General features: G+C 35.4%; 2 long non-coding RNA genes across 2 annotated transcripts; one reads left to right on the top strand and one right to left on the bottom strand.

Annotated features, from left to right (window-relative positions):
• Positions 1 to 2,301: 2,301 nt before the first annotated feature.
• Positions 2,302 to 16,305, bottom strand: LOC143058880 (uncharacterized). The gene is made up of 3 exons (XR_012973274.1): positions 16,139 to 16,305; positions 3,967 to 4,059; positions 2,302 to 3,417 (listed from the first exon to the last, which is right to left on the bottom strand). It is a non-coding gene; the product is annotated as an uncharacterized LOC143058880 (long non-coding RNA).
• Positions 7,762 to 11,355, top strand: LOC143058447 (uncharacterized). Its single transcript, XR_012973064.1, has 2 exons — positions 7,762 to 7,932; positions 8,511 to 11,355. It is a non-coding gene; the product is annotated as an uncharacterized LOC143058447 (long non-coding RNA).
• Positions 16,306 to 20,366: the final 4,061 nt, after the last annotated feature.

Here is a 20,366-nt window from a genome sequence, read left to right as displayed (position 1 = left end):
CCATGATGTTACTGTTGGCTTCTTAGGTTTTCGCTTACTGGACTTCTTTGGTGAAGGCATCAAGTCTGTGAGCGGTCTTGCTATCTTAGAGAAGTCTTTGACAAACTTGCGGTAATAACCGACAAAACCAAGGAAACGACGTACTTCTTCTGGCGTTGTGGGTCGAGGCCAGTTGATGACTTTCTCTAGTTTATCTGGATCGGGTGAAATACCATCTTTAGAGACAATGTGACCGATGTACTTAACTTTGTCATTGAAGAATGCACATTTCTTGGGCGAAAGTTTCAAGTTGTGTTCTCTGAGTCGTTGTAGTACCATCTGTAGTCTTTCAAGATGTTCTTCATACGTCTCTGAAAAGATTATCAGGTCGTCAAGGTATATAAAGCATATATCTAGGTGAAGATCTCCAAGTATCTGTTCCATGAGACGTTGGTAAGTTGCTGGACTGTTTACGAGGCCAAACGGAAGTCTGTTAAACTCGTAGAAACCAAGAGGGCCGACTGTAAACGCTGTTCTAGCCTTGTGTGTCTCTTCAACCTCTACTTGGTGATAACCACTCTTCATGTCCATGACGGTATAGTAGTTGTTTCCTCCTAATGCGTTCAGGATTTCTTCGCTTCTCGGAAGAGCATATGAGTCTTTAATCGTCAGTTGGTTCAATTGTCTATAGTCCACACACATTCTGAGCTCGTTGTCTTTCTTCCTAACCAATACAACATTCGATGACCAAGGCGAATGTGAACGACGAATGATCCCAGCAGTAAGAAGTTGTTGAAGATGAGTTCTAACTTCGTCGAATAAGGCAGGTGGAATACACCGGTGTCGTTGTTTGAATGGTGTTTCATCTATCAGTTCTATCTTATGCTGTACGGCGGTGATGTGGCCTGTATCAGTATCTGAAGTGCTGAATACATCTCTGAATTGATGAAGTAATTCTCTGGCTTTACGTAGTTGGTCATCAGTAAGTGTGTCTGGAAATGTAGATTCATTCCATGCATCTTGTTCGTAGGTGTCTGGTACATCAATGTCGGTGACTGAAACAGGTTGAAGTTCGCAAAGGATGGCATTTGGCGAAACAGTCACTGTTCTGGTAGTTACATTACTGATATGTACTGGTATGATGCTGTTGTTTCTATACTGATATGATACTAATGATGGAGCTATATCTAAGTCAGATGGTATTGCTGCTCTATCAGTTGACTGTAGGAGTCCACAAACTGGATGGTATGGTAGTTCATGGTCCATGTATCTCTGTAGAACGACATCTTTGTTAGGTGGTATACGGATTGTCTTTCCTTCAGCACTCTTAATGATGGCAAGTCTGTTGCATCTCTTCTGCAGTTCTTTATCTCTAAGTAGGAGACATCTAAACGTAATATACCAAGGTGTATGTAGATCTGCTGTTTGTAAAAAGCGTGATCCATATCGTTGCTTTACATCAGTCATGGCTGCTGTCAAAACGTTGGTTCCCAGTAGAAGTGGTACTAGCTGGTTGTAAGAACTGTCTAGAACGACTAACAGTAAACATTGCTGAGGATCTGCTGATGTAGATGTACCTGGTAATTGTAGATCTGCTGAGATGTAACCAAGGTATGGCATGTTCTGACCATCTGCACATTCGATGTTAAGTATCTGGTTGAGTGTCTGGATAGGACTATCAGCAAGGTACTGTCGATGGAATGACTGACTAACTGTACTAACTGTAGAACCAGTATCCAGTAGTGCTGATGCTTGAAGTCCTTTGATGACTACTGTGACTTCATTAGGGCTACCAAGTAATCCTTCTGTATCACCTGATGACTGTCGTTGTTGGTACATCTTAGCTTCAGTGTTCATCTGCTGACAGTTACAAGCTTTTCTAGTGTGATCCAATCTAACTCTGCAGGCAAAGGCATAGTGGCCTGGTTGTCCACATCTATAGCATATGACAGGTTCTCTGAATGGTTGAGATACATGAGTCTGAGTAGGAGCAGGTTGGTATTCAGCTTCTATCTGGTCCCAGTATGGACGTTGTCTGTTGCGTCTTCGGTGACGACGACGTTTTCTGCGTGGTGGATAGTACTGTGGATTATAAGTGTCGTAAGTGTTGTAGGGTTGGTCATACATGGCGTTGTAACATGGCTCATTCGGTTGGTCATACATGGCGAACGATGTAGTGTACCTATAAACATTCAATTCAATCACCCTAATTCAAGTTCAATATTAATGCAAAAATCTAAGTGTCAACACCACCACACTATTGATCAAATGGAATTTTTTAATCAATACTAAAAAATAATCAACAATGTCTATCTACAATCTCAAAATCTAGATACTATCTAACTCAGTGAATGTCTAATATGTAAATAATATGATAATAAATTTTAATTCATATTAACTTAAGTACCAAGTCACTAAACAAAGAACATTTGTAAAACGATATATATACTGTGTATCTAATACCTACTAGCAATGCTACACATAAAACATAATGTGTGTTATAATTGCTAAGTTCAACTGAGCATTGACCTATACCATGTGGGTTATAGTTCAATGTAAGTACAATACACTACAACTGTATACCGAAAAATAAATTTAAAATATAAAAGTGTATGCTATATACTATGTAGCTATGCTACTGTAATCTACAAAGTATGTTTAACACTATCCTCAATACATGTACACCACAAAGGAACGCCTATATAAACTAAGTGTACATGTCCACTGACAGACTAAGTTCGTATCCAAGTAAGCCTCGGAAAAAAATTTAAAAAATTTTTTAATGTGTATAAATGTTTAAGTATGAAAAGGTCAAAATGAAGGACGTCAAAAAAAATTTAAAGTCCAAAAAGTGGATGTAAAATTTCAAAAATAAATTCTAAGTGTGTAAATGTTTCAAGTGTATGCTAAGTTTCAATGTATCAAAATGGTATACAGTATATAATGTAAATAAATAAGTCCTACCTTAAACTAGAAAACTATTCCAATAATTACACTGTACCACAAAAGTATAATTAAATCACAATATTTCACAATGTAGAATAATACAAGTTCAGTTTTCCAAAAGTGAAAAACAAAAAGTCAAGTTACTATAAGTAACATCCGGTACTATAATGTCATCCGGTAAACTGTAAACAAACGCAAGTGGACGATGATCACATGGGACGGAATGTTAGTAAACATAAGCACGTGGTAAAGTTCATTACATGGTACCATAACGGAAGTAAACAAACACACATGGTCACTGCATACATGGACTCGAGACATCTAATGGTGGTCACTGACTTCACATCTGGATCTCCACAAAAACTGGTATGTGCCATCAACCCAACGAAACGTGGGCGCCATTTGTAGTAGGTGGTTTTCTATGCTAAAGAGTAACACCAACGAGAGCTTAAGGTTCTGATGATTTATTGTACCAGTATATAAATAACAAGTCTGAAATAGCAATACAACATATATAAATAACAAGCTATTTCATATAACATAAATATATATACGTTTACGAATATCACAGGTTATATAATACAGAAATATAATAAATAATACCTTTGACTGTTATTAACTAAGTAGCAAGTATAATGTATTGCAAGTAGAAAATGTTCAATGTTTACTTTCAATGAAATTGACATCGGGTGTCACGTGTACTTTTACAATAGCTTGACCTTTGACTATATACTAAATCAGGAATGTAATATGTAATTTACGTGTATCTGTGTATTTGTATTCAATACTGGTTTACCTTACAAACGGTATATAATAAATGTTACATCTACATTTATTAATAATGACGTCATTAAAATATATAATACGTATAATAATTAACTACATAATATCATACAACAACATAAAGTTGCAAATATAATAATCATAAAGACTTATGATGTCAATATTATCGATTTGTTAAAAGCTTCAAACTAACGGGAGGTAAGTCATGTTTACAATACAATATAAACAATGCTAAACTATAAATAAATATACTCTTACCACTTGTGGAGTGAGTTGTACTGATACGGTTAACGGCACATCATATAAACATCACACAATCATGTGTTCTACATAATTACATTACATGGAGTCCTGAAACCAAAATACAAACATAAATACTCGGACTCTAATTATAAAAATATACAACGTAACAAATATTCTTTACTCATTCATATTTGTACTTGATAAAAACTATTTACTACAAAACTATTACTTTATATAAATGGAAACACTTTTCCGTCTTTCACTTAATAAGCCATCATTTATAAAATATAGACTATTCATGACAATAATCAAATAGTAACCCTTACTGAAAAATCAGCCTTCTGGCGAACTGTTGCGGCAGATCTGCCGCAAACACTGCGGTAAGGTTGCTGCAAATAGTTTGCGGCAACTTCACCGCGACTTTTTACCATGCAAATGAAGGTTGCGGCAGACTTGCCGCAAAGTTTGATAGCCTTAAATAGTTTGTGGTGAACTTCTGGCGAATATTTGTGGTGAACCTCTGGCGAACTCTGATGGCCTTATATAGTTTGTGGCAAACTTCTGGCAATTTTTGTGGTGAACTTCCGGCAAACTTTCAAAGCCTTATATAGTTTGCGGTGAACTTCTGGCAAATCAAGTGATAATGATGCCCTATGACTACCTTTATATGTTTATTCTTTTTTCAAAACTGGACCTCTTATTCAAAATGATGCACATGTGGATCAAAATTAATTATTATGACCAATAACTGATATTTACCTGCTCACCTTCTGATCAATTTACATTTTTAAAGAAATGTGAAAGAGAGAAATAAAAGTTTTGACCACAATAAAAACAATGTAGGTACATGTATATTTATTAATTTACTCAGTGCATAATTCAGAATGAGCTGATTAATTTCTTAACAGATTCATATGTATGAAAAAATCAAGAACAGATCTGTCTTTATAAGGCCAATTATAAAGAAACTGGGATTAACATGATTAAGGCATTACAACATAAAGCATAAAATCATATCTAAAATATAAATCTGACAAATGTGATTAAACAATATAGAATTACAAATTGTTTTAAAGACCTTTCCTGCAAAACATCATTATCCACAAAGTTTAAGATTACAACTGTAATGATCTTTCTCTAAGGGCAAAAAGGGTGTAACACAATCGTTATTTCAAAATGGGGGTTCTTTGACATAATTTTTGTACCAATAATAGCAATTTAACATGCAAAAACTGTCTAAATTAACTTACAAAGAGATGATCAATGATGGACCTTGAAAAGGCATATGACTCAATATGGCGTGAGGGGTTAATGATCAAGCTGCATAAACTTGGGATAAAGGGAAAAACCTGGTTATGGATAAACAGCTTTCTCACAAATCGAACAGCCAGATGTATGCTGAATAACTTCTTTGGAGAACAATTTGATACCAAAATCGGCTTGCCACAAGGGTCAGTACTATCACCCACCTTGTTTAACATATTCATAGCTGATATAATGGATAACACAAAAGGAGAAAATTGCAAGTTTGCAGATGATGGCACTCTATGGCATAAGGGGAAAGACATAAAGGAAATGAAAGAAAGAACTTCAGAGGATGTCAAAACTATTTTAAAATGGACAGAAAAATGGAGAATTAATGTAAACCTGGAAAAGTGTGAAGTATGCCTATTCTCAAAAGGCAACACAGATGCAGAGCAGAAAACATTAAAAGTCAACTCCTTCTCCTATAGATATAGTCCAACACCGAAGCTACTTGAAGTAACTCTAGACGAGAAGCTTAAATTTGACACCCACATCAATCTGATGCAGAAGAGGGCAAATAATGCAATATATGTAATTAGAGATATTAAGGGCATGGGAGGAATATCAAGATCAAAACTACTCCAAATATACAACAGCATGGTTAGATCTATCATGGAGTATGCATGCCCAGTCTGGCAAATAACATCTGCAGAGAATATGAAGAAATTAGAAGCTGTACAAAGAAAAGGCTTGTCAATATGCCTAGGACTACCAGGAACATCAGGTAGAGAGGCAATGGAAGTTGAAGCCAATATACAACCCATAGCCCTCAGAATAGAGGAAATATCAGTACGTGAACTGGCAAAAATACAATCAAAGAACATAGCAGAACCAATTAAACAACAACTAGAACAGTATTTAACAAACAACGCAACCTATGAACAACAGGATTCTCCATTTGGTAAAGCTATAAACCAATCCATAGACATGTTCAAAGCCACGAAAGTTGACATCAAACTTATAGAACCAGAATTCACATACAAAGCTGGTGTAGATGTCATGCTAAGGAGATCACCAAGTTATTGGAGTCGTCTAGGTAGCTCAAAGAACAGAACAGCCGAACAAACTGTTGAAAGTAAACAGGTTGTAAAGGACCTATTAGGAGACAGCACAGACTCAACAGTAGTGGCATTCACTGATGGTTCATGTCAAGGTAACCCGGGACCATGTGGGGCAGGAGCAGTAGTATATTCTGGAAATAGCCAAGGCATAAGTCTAAAGAGGCCAGTAGCTAATAGAGGATCGATACTTCTTGCTGAACTAGTAGCCATACTAATGGTCCTGGAGCACTGTATAACGACTATAAAGGACCAGTTTTCTGAGCTTAAAATACTGTCAGATAGCCAGACTGCTGTAGGCATCTTGACTCTGAACTGGAAATCTTCTAACTACATCGACACAATTACTGATATCAAAGAATGCATGGGAACGCTCTTAAGACACGGCATACTAACAACCCTATCTTGGATCCCAGGCCATGCTAATATAGCCGGGAACGAGATAGCGGACCAGTTGGCAAAAGACGCTGCAAAAGAGGCCTCATCACTAAATGATCAGTATAATGTCATAACCATGTCAGATGTAAGATGTGCAGTCAAGATGTCTACAAAACTCAAATGGCAAAGCAGATGGACAATTAGTGAAACTGGAAGACAGCTTTTCAACCTAATTCCTATCGTTGGTAAGGACGCACAACTAGACAAGCCTAACAACCAAATAGGAAGAATATTGTCAGAAATAAGAACGGGCTACAGCAGACTTAACAAATACAGAAACCAAATCGGTCAATCCCTCACGCCATATTGTGAATGCGGAGAAGAAGAAACATCAGAACACTTCCTGCTATACTGCCCAAGATACCAACAAGAAAGAGAGGACATGCGAAGACAAATGGAACTACTTAACATCGATCCAACAAATATACAGTCAATACTAGCACCACCAAAAAGAGAAACCTACGAAGCAACATCGCAAATTGTAGGGGAATATATTACAAAATCAGGGAGATTCCAAGAACTTGCAATCCCTGATTCCCGATCCTGCGCCTAAACAAGTATACCAAAGTACCGCGAGATATTACCTCGAGCAACGGTGTACCATAAGAGGAGGAAGATAGCACACAGAGAACAGTAGTGTCAATTATTGACCTTAGGATCAGGATCAGGATGATGCTTGGCCTGTTCCAGGAACTAATTGAATCATATATAACGCAGACATCTATCATATATAACATCCATTTACTTTTAACATGAAAACACCAACATTAAAAACTCCCTCCTATTTCAAATTCAAAGAAGCAGGAAGTCTGATTTTAGTACAGGGAGCATGCTCAGTATGCTATAATGTTTGCGGCGAAGTTCCAGCAAACTTTAGGACTCCTTTAAAGTTTGTTTACAAATTTCCTTCAAATTTAAGAAAGTTAAGAGTTTGCGGCAACCTTGCGGCAAACTTTTACATATGTTTGCCGAAAGGTCGCTGTCATGTTACCAGAACATTTTATTAATATACTTATTTTTGATAATTCAAATTTCCCGCATTTTTGCACGTGCTTTTACTGTGTAAAACACGTGTTATTTATTTTCAGTTTCATTGAGATTCCCACATGGCATTGTGAAGAAAGATTGTGTTTCGCTTTCGATATTTTCGATTTTCGTGCAATCTTTGGTAAACTACAGTGTAAGTTAATTTTTATATTATTTTATTTTATAACTTTAAGTAAATATTTCATATTTTTAATAAGTTTAAGCAATTAATTATCTACGTTTTCTTTGTTTGAACTGCCGATTAACGTGCACACAGGTCATGTTTGTTTACATCAGTATTTTGTATGTTTTGCACTATGTACACCGTTTATTTTAGAATAATTAATTATTTTAACGTTAAAGATATAATATTATTCTTGCAATTGTATTTTTCTTATTTAATTTAAGCTAATTAACTTTTAGTAGTACAGAGTTGCTATCGGGTAAAAAATCTATGGAACGCCATTCGTGCCATATTTACACCTGTATTTCTATTTTTATAATTTTTCACTTTATGGAATGCAATTAATGCCAAAGTTGTTTTACGTTAATTTCGCTACATAGTTCATGTTTGTTTATGTTTTGAACTTATAATTATTTAAAGGATTTTTTATACTTAAAAAATAAATGTATGGAGGTCAATGAGTGTCATTTTGACAAGTGTTTATTTTCTTGTAATTTTTTGGTAAATTACGGCATTTGAGTTTATGATTTTATTTTTTCTATTTGTAGCTTTTTACTATATGTATTATGAGTTTATCTGCAACGATGAAGCATATTAATAAAGAATTTGAAACTAACGTAGTTTGAAGACTTTACAGTAAAAAGACTGCATCCTTTACCACAGGATGAGCACAGAAACAGTAATACGTAAAATGGAAAAGGTTCAAGGCAAACCTTTTATCGAAACTGGAGAAGATGTAATAAACGCTGACGGTCAAGGCAACCTACCATTTATTATTGATGATTCAGTTACAACACAATCACCAGAGGACGTAAGGCCAAAACGGGTGAGAAAGTTAACGTCTGGTGGACAGGAACTGTACGAAAAAGACGTAGGAAAATACACTGCGGAGCTAATCCACTATAGAAAGAACTTAGATATTTTAAACAAAAGTTACTACTCAGGAGAACTAGAAATATCCGATGTTAAACTATTGCCAGACAGAATTAGATCGGAACTGTCAAAATATCAACAAATTTCAGAAAAATTCATCGGCTTTCTGAACAGATACAGAACTGAAGAGAGCGCCCGGGAAGAGGCAACACAAAAACTAATCTATAAAAGTATCATGTCAAAGGCTAAAACCATGTTAAATGAGATCGAAATTAAATTGAAGCAGTCACAATCCGTCAAATCTATCGCTACTGGTAGACAATCTAAATCCTCTAGATCCTCCTCCGCAAGTTCAATACTAATTAAACAAAGAGCAAAAATGGATGCCGCTAAGACAAATCTACGCTTTGTTAGTCAAGAGGCAGAACTTGAAAGATTACAATTCGAGCTTGAAGAGGAAGAACTTAAAACAAAAGCAGAACTATTAAAGAAAAAAGTCGAAGCAAAGTTGAAAATGAATATTTTAAAATCAGAAAAAGAAGTTGCAATTGCTGAAGCTGAGTTTAATGCCGTCCGTGAAGAGATGGAGATGGAGGGATCACGTTCTAGTGGAAGATCTATGGCATCAGTTGTCGATCCTCGTCAGCACGTCGAGAGATATCTTCAGGAACAAAGGGAACTAATGAAATCCGGATATACAAACACTCAACAAATGCACCCTCCAGAGCTCAACATTCACGCCACACCTTTTGAACCAAAGACCGAAGATATTAGACAAACAAATTATGAAATTAACAACGTTTCCGTGGCAAACGAACTCTCAAAGTTCTTATTAAAGAAGGATTTGTTAATGTCTCGTTTTATGAAATTTAACGACCAAGCAGAGTCTTATCACGTTTGGAAAGCTTCGTTTTCCAATATAACTGAAGAACTTAGCGTCAACGCGCGAGAAGAACTTGATTTATTGATGAAATGGCTTGGGCCAGAATCCTCAAAACATGCAGAAAGTCTGAGGATAGCCAATGCAAAAGACCCAGTAAAATGTCTAAAGCGAGTATGGGAGAGACTTGAAGAGAGATATGGCGGACCAGAAATGGTTGAAACGAATGTAAAATCAAAATTGAACAAATTTCCAATAATTACCAACAAAGATCACAAGAAGTTATATGAACTTAGCGACATTTTAACAGAAATTGAATCCCTGAAGGAGGACGAAAGATACGCACAGTTATTGTCTTACTTTGATACTTCGTTAGGCGTTAACACCGTGATAACTAAATTACCGTATGGGATTCAGAACAAATGGATCGATAGAGCCATGCGATATAAGCAAAACCATAACGTACTGTATCCGCCATTTCCGTTTTTCGTCAGTTTCATCAGAGAAATGTGCAAACAATCCAATGACCCAGGCTTTGCCTTTAAAGAAGACACAAAACCTCAACAAACAAAATCGTATCCTAACAACAATAGATATAACAACAAAGTCACAGCTAGAAAGACAGATGTATCACAAGAAAAAACATTTAAAACTACTGGTGCGACTGATAAACTTACAGAATGTCCTATTCACCATTCAAAACACTCTTTGAACAACTGTAGAGGATTCAGACAAAAAAGTATGAATGACCGAAAGAAAATTCTCCGTGAAAATAGCATCTGTTATAAATGTTGCGAGTCAGCAACGCACATATCTCGAGATTGCAAGGAGTCCGTCACATGCAAAGATTGCGGAAGTAACCGTCATTCTTTAGCTATGCATATAGATAGATATGATAAAACAACAAGAGAAATAGAACCCGTGTCCTCTCATGGCGGGGAGGAACCATTGATTCAAACAGTAGAAACGAAGTGTACGGCAATTTGCGGAGAAGGATTTTCTGGAAAATCATGCTCAAAGGTGGTACTTGTCAAAGTTTATAAGAAAGACGAACCTGAGAAATACATAAATCTTTATGCTTTGATGGACGATCAAAGTAATCGTACGCTAGGCCGTACAGAGCTATTCGATGCACTGAATATAGACTCAGCTGTTCAACCTTACACTTTATCGTCCTGTGCAGGAAGTGTCCAGAAACAAGGCCGTCTTGCTAGCGGGTTAGTAGTAGAACCTATAGACGGGCGAGTAAGAATGGATTTACCTACTGTAATTGAATGCAACGACATTCCAGAAACAAGAGAAGAAATTCCAGTGCCAGAAATCACAAAATATTACGAACACTTGAAGCGTATCACATTACCGCCTATAGATCCTGAGGCACATATTCTCTTATTGATCGGCAGAGACTTGGCCGATGCACACCACGTCTATGAGCAAAAAACAGGAGCTCAAAACACGCCATTTGCACAACGACTCAGTTTGGGATGGGTCATTATCGGTGAAGTATGCTTAGGCCAAACGCACAAACCTAATTCGAAAGTAAACGTGTGTAAAACAAACATTCTAAATAATGGGAGGCCGACATCCTTTGAAGTATGTAAAAACGTCTTTAACATTAAAGAAACTGTCAACACACGCAATCACCAAGATACCGTGGAAGATCAGATTTTCCACAGAACAAAGGACGATAATAAGATTGGCATGTCCGTAGAAGACCATATATTTATAGACATCATGGACAAAGAATTTGTCAAAAGTGAAACAGGCAATTGGAGTGCTCCTCTACCTTTCCGGAAGAATAGACCTCGATTACCTGACAACAGATCTCAAGCATTAAGAAGGGCTAGAATGCTCGATCAATCTCTTCAGAAAAGTACGAGTAAGCGTCAGCATTTCGTAGAATTCATGGGCAACATGTTTCGTAATGGTCATGCCGAAGAAGCTCCAACCTTAGAACAAAACGAGGAATGTTGGTATCTGCCTTTATTTGGAGTGTACCACCCTAAGAAAAAAGATAAGATAAGAGTTGTTTTCGATTCTTCGGCTAAACAGGATGGCATATCCTTAAATAATGTTCTACTCTCTGGACCGGATTTTACAAATAGTTTGGTTGGAGTATTGCTCAGATTCAGAAAAGAGAGAATCGCTGTAATGGCCGACATAGAGCAAATGTTTTACTGTTTTAAGGTAAACAGTTCACACCGTAACTATTTACGATTCTTTTGGTACAAGAACAACATTCCTGGAGAGCAACTTATCGAATACAGAATGTGTGTTCACGTCTTTGGAAACACACCGTCTCCAGCAATTGCCACCTACGGTCTACGGAAGTGTGTTGAAAAAGAACCAACAGAGAACGATGTCAAAGAATACGTAAATAGGAACTTTTATGTGGATGACGGACTCGTTAATTTCACGAATGAGGAAGAAGCTGTCAGTGTCCTTAAGAGGACTCAACAATCTCTACTTGAAAACGGAAAATTGAAACTTCATAAAATTGCATCGAACAGTGAAAAAGTAATGAACGCCTTCAGTCCAGATGAGTTGGCTAAAGAGCTGAAAACCTTAGATCTAAACAAAGATGAGCTACCTATTCAACACAGTCTTGGAATGAGTTGGGACTTGCAACAGGACTCGTTTACTTACAAATTATCAAACGAAGAGAAACCTATAACACGTAGAGGTGTGTTATCATCAATAAATAGCTTGTTCGACCCATTAGGGTTTATCTCCCCTGTCATTCTACAAGGTAGAATTCTTATGAGAGACATCATTGCCGAAACAACTGACTGGGACTTACCACTATCTAATGATATTCAGCATAAATGGATCGAATGGAGAGACTCTTTAAGGCCAATAGAACAATTTTCGATACGAAGAACATTTGTAGAATCGTCATTCTGTTCAAGCTTGGACAAACAGTTACATATTTTCTCGGACGCCTCAGAACAGGCAATAGCAAGTGTAGCTTTTTTGAGAACATCTGACGCAGAGTTTTCTATCAACACCGGTTTCGTATTTGGGAAATGCAAAGTGGCGCCCAAACATGGCCATACAATACCACGATTAGAACTATGTGCCGCAGTTATGGCTGTTGAAATAGGAGAAATAATCTGTGAACATCTAGATATGAACTCGGCTGAGATAAAGTACTATACAGATAGTAAGGTAGTGTTAGGTTACATTAACAACCAGGTTAGACGTTTTCAAGTCTATGTTGCAAACCGAGTTGGTAAAATTAGGAAAGCTTCAAAACCGGAACAATGGACATATGTGAATACTGATCATAATCCGGCCGATATTGGAACAAGACTTATATTCGCGGATCAGCTACAAACTAGTTCTTGGCTAACAGGACCCGAATTTTTACAGGAATCTGACACGCTTAGTCAAAGAATAGCTACTTCATTTCCTCTCATAAATCCTAACACTGACAAAGAATTGAAAACAGAAATACAAGTCATCAAATCTGTCTTAAAATGTGACAACCTTGGGTCACAAAGATTCAACCGATTCTCCAATTGGTGGAAATTAGTTCGTACCATTTCACGCTTACAGCGACTTGCTAGTAGTTACTCACACAACAAATTAAAGGACAATTTGGAGTCAAACGAGCTTGAATCTCATCGAAAAGCTGAAATTTTTATCATCAAAGAAGTTCAAAAGGAGGACTTTGGTAGAGAAATCGAGTGTCTCAGAAATAAAAGACCTCTGCCTAATAACAGTTCCGTTTTATCTTTGAGTCCCGTCTTGGACGAAAATGGAATTTTGAGAGTAGGTGGAAGACTTCGTAATGCTAAAATCACATCAAAAGAAAAAACACCGATCCTTATTTCTGGAAAACATCATATTGCTACTTTGCTTGTCCGTCACTACCATAACGATGTACAACATCAAGGGAGACATCTTACTGAAGGTACTATTCGATCTGCTGGGTGGTGGATTACAGGCTGCAAACGACTGGTCTCATCTATAATTTCTAAATGCGTAAAATGTCGACGACTTCGAGGTTCGTTGAGTGAACAGAAAATGGCCGATTTACCAGACGTAAGATTATCGCCATGCGCACCGTTCAGTTTTGTTGGTGTAGATGTATTTGGACCATGGAACATAGTAACAAGACGCACTAGAGGAGGCGCAGCAAATTCCAAAAGATGGGCAGTGCTATTTACATGCTTGGCATCTAGAGCTGTCCATATAGAGGTGATAGAAGAAATGAGCTCCTCTTCTTTCATCAACGCTCTACGCAGATTCTATGCACTTCGAGGCAAAGTGCAAGAGTTCCGTTCCGATAGAGGTTCAAACTTCGTTGGATGTACCGACGCCCTGCAAATCGATGCTTTAAACGTTGAAGATGGCGAAGTAAGAACACTTCTCAACAAGAATAGAACAATATGGAGGTTTAATACACCTCACTCTTCTCACATGGGTGGTTCATGGGAGCGAATGATTGGGATAGCTCGTAAAATTCTAAATAACATGCTTTTTGACGTGAGATACAAGAATTTGACTCATGAAGTTTTAACAACATTTATGGCAGAGGTAACAGCCATTATGAACGCCCGACCGATTGTACCAGTCTCCACTGATTCTGACAATCCTACAATTCTGACACCTTCTCTTTTATTAACTCAGAAAACATCTGATCAGGAAGATAGCTTTGAAAATATTACATCAACTGCATGTATGTACCAATCACAATGGAAATATGTTCAGACATTAGCTGAGATATTTTGGAAACGTTGGAGTAGGGAATATCTGCAAACACTACAAAAGAGACAAAAGTGGAAAAAGGAAGTGACAAATTTGAAACAAGGAGACATTATTCTTATGCGAGAAAAAGACATGGTTAGGTCCGAATGGCCAATTGGAACAATATTAAGAACATTCGCCAGCGAGAATGACAATCTTATAAGGAAAATAGAAGTGAGAGTTATTAAACAAGGAAAACCAGTTATCTATGTCCGTCCGATAACAGAGATTGTGAAACTTTTGTCTGAGTGATAATATTGAACAATATTTGAACTGTTGATATGTACATTGACTTTATTAGTTAAACATTTTAGATAGTAGTTACAGTAATGTACCTTAGATTTAAGTAGTTTAGTAAATTTTCTTTTTGAGATTTTTGTTAACGAAGTTATTTAGCTAAGACTTGAAGTCTTAAGTATTTTTGTTAAAACCTAGGGTGATATTGTTATATCAGACGGGGAGTGTCATGTTACCAGAACATTTTATTAATATACTTATTTTTGATAATTCAAATTTCCCGCATTTTTGCACGTGCTTTTACTGTGTAAAACACGTGTTATTTATTTTCAGTTTCATTGAGATTCCCACATGGCATTGTGAAGAAAGATTGTGTTTCGCTTTCGATATTTTCGATTTTCGTGCAATCTTTGGTAAACTACAGTGTAAGTTAATTTTTATATTATTTTATTTTATAACTTTAAGTAAATATTTCATATTTTTAATAAGTTTAAGCAATTAATTATCTACGTTTTCTTTGTTTGAACTGCCGATTAACGTGCACACAGGTCATGTTTGTTTACATCAGTATTTTGTATGTTTTGCACTATGTACACCGTTTATTTTAGAATAATTAATTATTTTAACGTTAAAGATATAATATTATTCTTGCAATTGTATTTTTCTTATTTAATTTAAGCTAATTAACTTTTAGTAGTACAGAGTTGCTATCGGGTAAAAAATCTATGGAACGCCATTCGTGCCATATTTACACCTGTATTTCTATTTTTATAATTTTTCACTTTATGGAATGCAATTAATGCCAAAGTTGTTTTACGTTAATTTCGCTACATAGTTCATGTTTGTTTATGTTTTGAACTTATAATTATTTAAAGGATTTTTTATACTTAAAAAATAAATGTATGGAGGTCAATGAGTGTCATTTTGACAAGTGTTTATTTTCTTGTAATTTTTTGGTAAATTACGGCATTTGAGTTTATGATTTTATTTTTTCTATTTGTAGCTTTTTACTATATGTATTATGAGTTTATCTGCAACGATGAAGCATATTAATAAAGAATTTGACACTAACGTAGTTTGAAGACTTTACAGTCGCTGCTAGCGGCGAACACTGGTGAACAACTTTCAGGTCTTCTGGCGAACTAAAAAGATTGCCGCAAGGTTGCTGCAACCTTACCGCAAGGTTGCAGCAATGTTTCTCTTTTCATAAGGGAATGTACGCAAATTAACAGACAATACAATTCTACCGTGGCAAATAAACCGTAGATTATAAAATCATATACTTCTAGCTTAATAAAATACTCTCTTGTACATCGCGTGTACTTGTGTAACATACATGCGATATGAGGAGAACGTTACAAAACAAAATAGAAACCTTACTAGAATCTCATTTACGTGAAAAATATAAATAATGTTAATAAAGAAGTAACTTACAGTATTCTATAATAATGTTGTCCAAAATATATGGTTTAAAGGTAAACTATGTGGTCAATATAAACAGATAAATTCAATGGACTGTCATGGCTATCGTCCCGTGGAAATGTACAGGTACAAAACAAAGGAAATTAAACTTAACCGCGAAATATAAACAGCCAATCAAATAGAACAATTCAAGTAAATCCCTAATGAATATTCATAGAAAATAACGTGAATATTACTATACAGATCTATACATAAAAGTAAGGTTTTGCAAGTAATAATTTAAACTAAATATACAGTATTCAAAATATGTAATTAAGCTTTATGATAAATATAGTAATTAAAAAAATAAAATAGATGATTTTTACAATATATAAAATTATCGTAAAAATCACTCTGCTACATCCACTGAGGAGGTGTTCCATAATAATGGAAGGAAATACATATTGAAGAATATAACGTTGGTTTCTTTCCCCCGACTTAAATTCTCTCTTCAATAACACTTCTAGTAAGTTTATGATTAGAAGACAATGGTTTATTTTATTCTTTACAAACTGGAGTAAGCAATAAATGGATATAATTAATACTACTTATAACGTGAAAACTATGAAGAGGTTGTTATCTGCTTGTCCAGACTGAAATTTGTCGTTTAAGACCGTAAATAGCATGCTGTTTTATCAGAATCCGCGTCCGTTCGCGCCCATTCACGTTCGCACCCACTCATGTTCGCCCCCTTTCACTTTCGCACCCTACATGTTCGCACCCAATTTCTATTGGTTTTGTGTTTAATAACTTTGTAATCAAGTTTTGGCAAGTATAATTGTTGTCATTGTCTCAAACTGATAAAATCAAACAGCATTTTTTTTGGTGTTGAATGATTCTTCATCATGTTTTGGATATATATGTATTGTTAAAAAAAATAATAATCCTTTCTAAATAAATTGGGATTCTGTCAACGTTTTATTTTGTGTTGAATAACTGTTAATTAATCATGTTTTGGTCAGTGTATTTCTATAACTTTGATGCATTGACTTAAATTGTTTCAAAATAAAGTGAGATTCTGACTACGTTTTTTTTTTGTGTGTTGAATAAATTTTATCATGTTTTGGTTATAATAGGGTATTGCTATATTTTGTTGTTTCATTGTTTCAGATCACTGAAGGGACCAAGCTGTTAAAAACAATTATCTTTTGTGTTATTCATTTAAAATCTTCAATGTTTTACTCATACCAAGCTATAAATACATTCAGTATTTACCATGTTTACACCAAAGCAATTTAAAACAAAAATTATGATTTTCCAATTATTCAACTGGAATTTGAATTAAAATTGGGCGCAAACGTGTAGAGTGCGAACGGACCTTGGGTGCGAGGTGCGAACATGTAGGGTGCGAAAGTGTATTGGGCGCAAACAGACCTGATACCGTTTTATCATTGTTATCATATGCATGGTTATACATGATTGCCAGTTTATCATCTAATGAGACAACTGTCTTACAAAGTTTAACAGTGTTTAATAAAGTATCAAGATGCATGCTGTAAGAAATTAAAGGCAACCACTTGGACTTCAATAATGAGAAAAACCCATACCTCATGAACAGTCAGAGATATAATTCTATAGGGTTATTACAAAAAATAAGATGCATGTGTTATTACAGATACTTTCATGAGTTGTCTACTCTTTATTCCTTAAATTTTCTAAATGTGTAAAAACATATGTTTGTTATTTGTAAAATTATTTAATCTATAGTCATTAGTGGACTCTAGGGAACTCAACAGGGACTCTTGAGACTTTGCACAGAAACTAAATGCATAGCATATTGATAATTAATTTTTTAATTGAATTAATACATTTTTGATTAACCATGGTAAATCAATGAGACAACTCCTAGGCTATTAAGGAATTAACTTAGCTGTGATAACAAGGCTTATGTAACTTATTATATTAGACACTTGGGAATTACTGAGAAACTTGCTGCAGAACCTCATTACATGCTCTGGTAAATATTTCTTACAATGAATTAAAATACATTGTAATTAAGCATGATATATGTCTGAGCAAATGCTTTGAAGTGATATAGACAGATAGAGAAGATGTGATAACACCCTTAACTTAAGCTTAAGTTATTACAGGCATATTTTTTCTGTAATAACATATATAGGTGTACTATCCAAAATTGGAATACTATGAACTGTTACATCTTTCAGTAGTTAAGTATACATAAAGACAATAGTAATATCAATACAACTTGTATACATTTTAACTAAACTAATGATGTATATTGTCACTTTGAAACATGTAACATACATATGTTATCACAGTTCTTTGATTTTTTAGTCCACAATATCAAATGTATGTTAGTTTCCTGTAATAACCCTATAGAGTTATATCCCTGACTGATGAATAGTAATTATATATAAGCTGTAAAAGGCCTAGTCTTATGTAGACGAAACTCGCGTCTGGCATACTAAATTATAATCCTGATTACTATTTACACCACTGGGTCGCTGCCACTGCTGGTGGACGTTTCGTCCCCGAGGGTATCACTAGCCCAGTAGTCAACACTTCGGTGTAGACATGAATATCAATGATCTGGTCATTTTTATGAATTTCCTGTGTACAAAACTTTGAATTTTTGGAAAAACTAAGTATTTTCTTATCCCAGGCATAGATTACCTTAGCCGTATTTGGCACAACTTTTTGGAATTTTGGATCCTCAATGCTCTTCAACTTTGTACTTGCATGACTTGTTTGGCTTCATAAATATTTTGATATGAGCGTCACTGATGAGTCTTATGTAGACGAAACGCGCGTCTGGCGTACTAAATTATAATCCTGGTACCTTTGACATTGTTTGATAACTACATGTAGTCCAAATAATTATGATGTCTGGCAAGGCTATTTTATTTTTTTTCTGGGACGCCTTCCTACGAGTTCCCCCCAAAATTTGCTCTCAAACTCCAGACGTAAAAAATAGCTTCAGCGTTATGACGTCGTAGGAAGGTGTCCCAGAAAAATGATAAAATAGCCTTGCCAGACGTCATAATTATTTGGACTATAAACATGATAAAAGGCCCAGAAATCAAACATTGAAACTGGGAAAATTAACGTCCAGATTTTAGTACAAACAATGAATGAAAAAACATATTTGATATTATACTATGTTACCATTGTCTGTCCAGTCCTCTGTACGTTTGTCTGCCCCATTATGGGTATATAGATATTCCACATAACTTTTTGATTGCAACCTACAATGTACATTGTAGCTAGGTCAATCATGTCAATCATGGTCCAGTAACAGGATTTATTGTGGTATTTTCTATAAAGTTGCATATATCCAACCAAGCATATCAGTTTTACAACTATCTTGAGGTCCTATTCCTAGTTCATAGTTAAGCAACTAATTACTTCACTTGACATGAGATAGAAATGTTGCTGTTTACCAGACTGTCTTTTCTGATTTTATTTATGCAGACATGCGAGACATATCTTTGAGTCAGCAGTTTATTTGCTATAGATAAATAAAGGCAACAGTAGTATACCGCTGTTCAAACTCATAAATCCATGGACAAAAAACGAAATCGGGGTAACAAACTAAAACTGAGGGAAACGCATTAAATATAAGAGGAGAACAACGACACAACACTACCAATGTAACACACACAGAAACGGACCAAGCATCAGACAAAATCCCACGAGAATAACAAATATAACATCAAAACCAAATACATGAATTTGGGATAGACAAGTACCGTGACACGTCTTATCGCAATGTGAATTTACACTCAAAAATAAGAGAAAACAAACAACGCAATGTTACAATGTAACACACACAGAAACGAACTATAATATAACAATGGCCATATTCCTGACATGGTACAGGACATTTTTAAAGGAAAAAATGGTGGGTTGATAGATAAGAAAGAATATGTGACATACATGCCAATGAGACAACTCACAATCCAAGTTACAATGCATAAAAAAGTTAATATGTCAAAGTACAGTCTTCAAAACAGAGCTTTTAAATTATGTTGACATCTACCATTCTACATAATCTACCAAATTTTGTTTCCTCATGAATATATTAAGGAAGATGCAAGGTATAAATCAATGAGGCAGTAGATTATATAAAATTCTTGTACATGTTGTATATATAGCATGGAATTAGAATTACTAACATATGGAGAATGTTAAAATAGATATTATGTAAATGCAGAAAAGTATCAAAAGGTTTTTATGTCTT

This window comes from Mytilus galloprovincialis, chromosome 14, assembly GCF_965363235.1.
Source record: "Mytilus galloprovincialis chromosome 14, xbMytGall1.hap1.1, whole genome shotgun sequence".
Classification (NCBI taxonomy): Eukaryota; Metazoa; Mollusca; class Bivalvia; order Mytilida; family Mytilidae; genus Mytilus; species Mytilus galloprovincialis.
The sequence above is the reverse complement of the archived record's forward strand: the minus strand, read 5'-3'. Positions and strand labels throughout refer to the sequence as shown.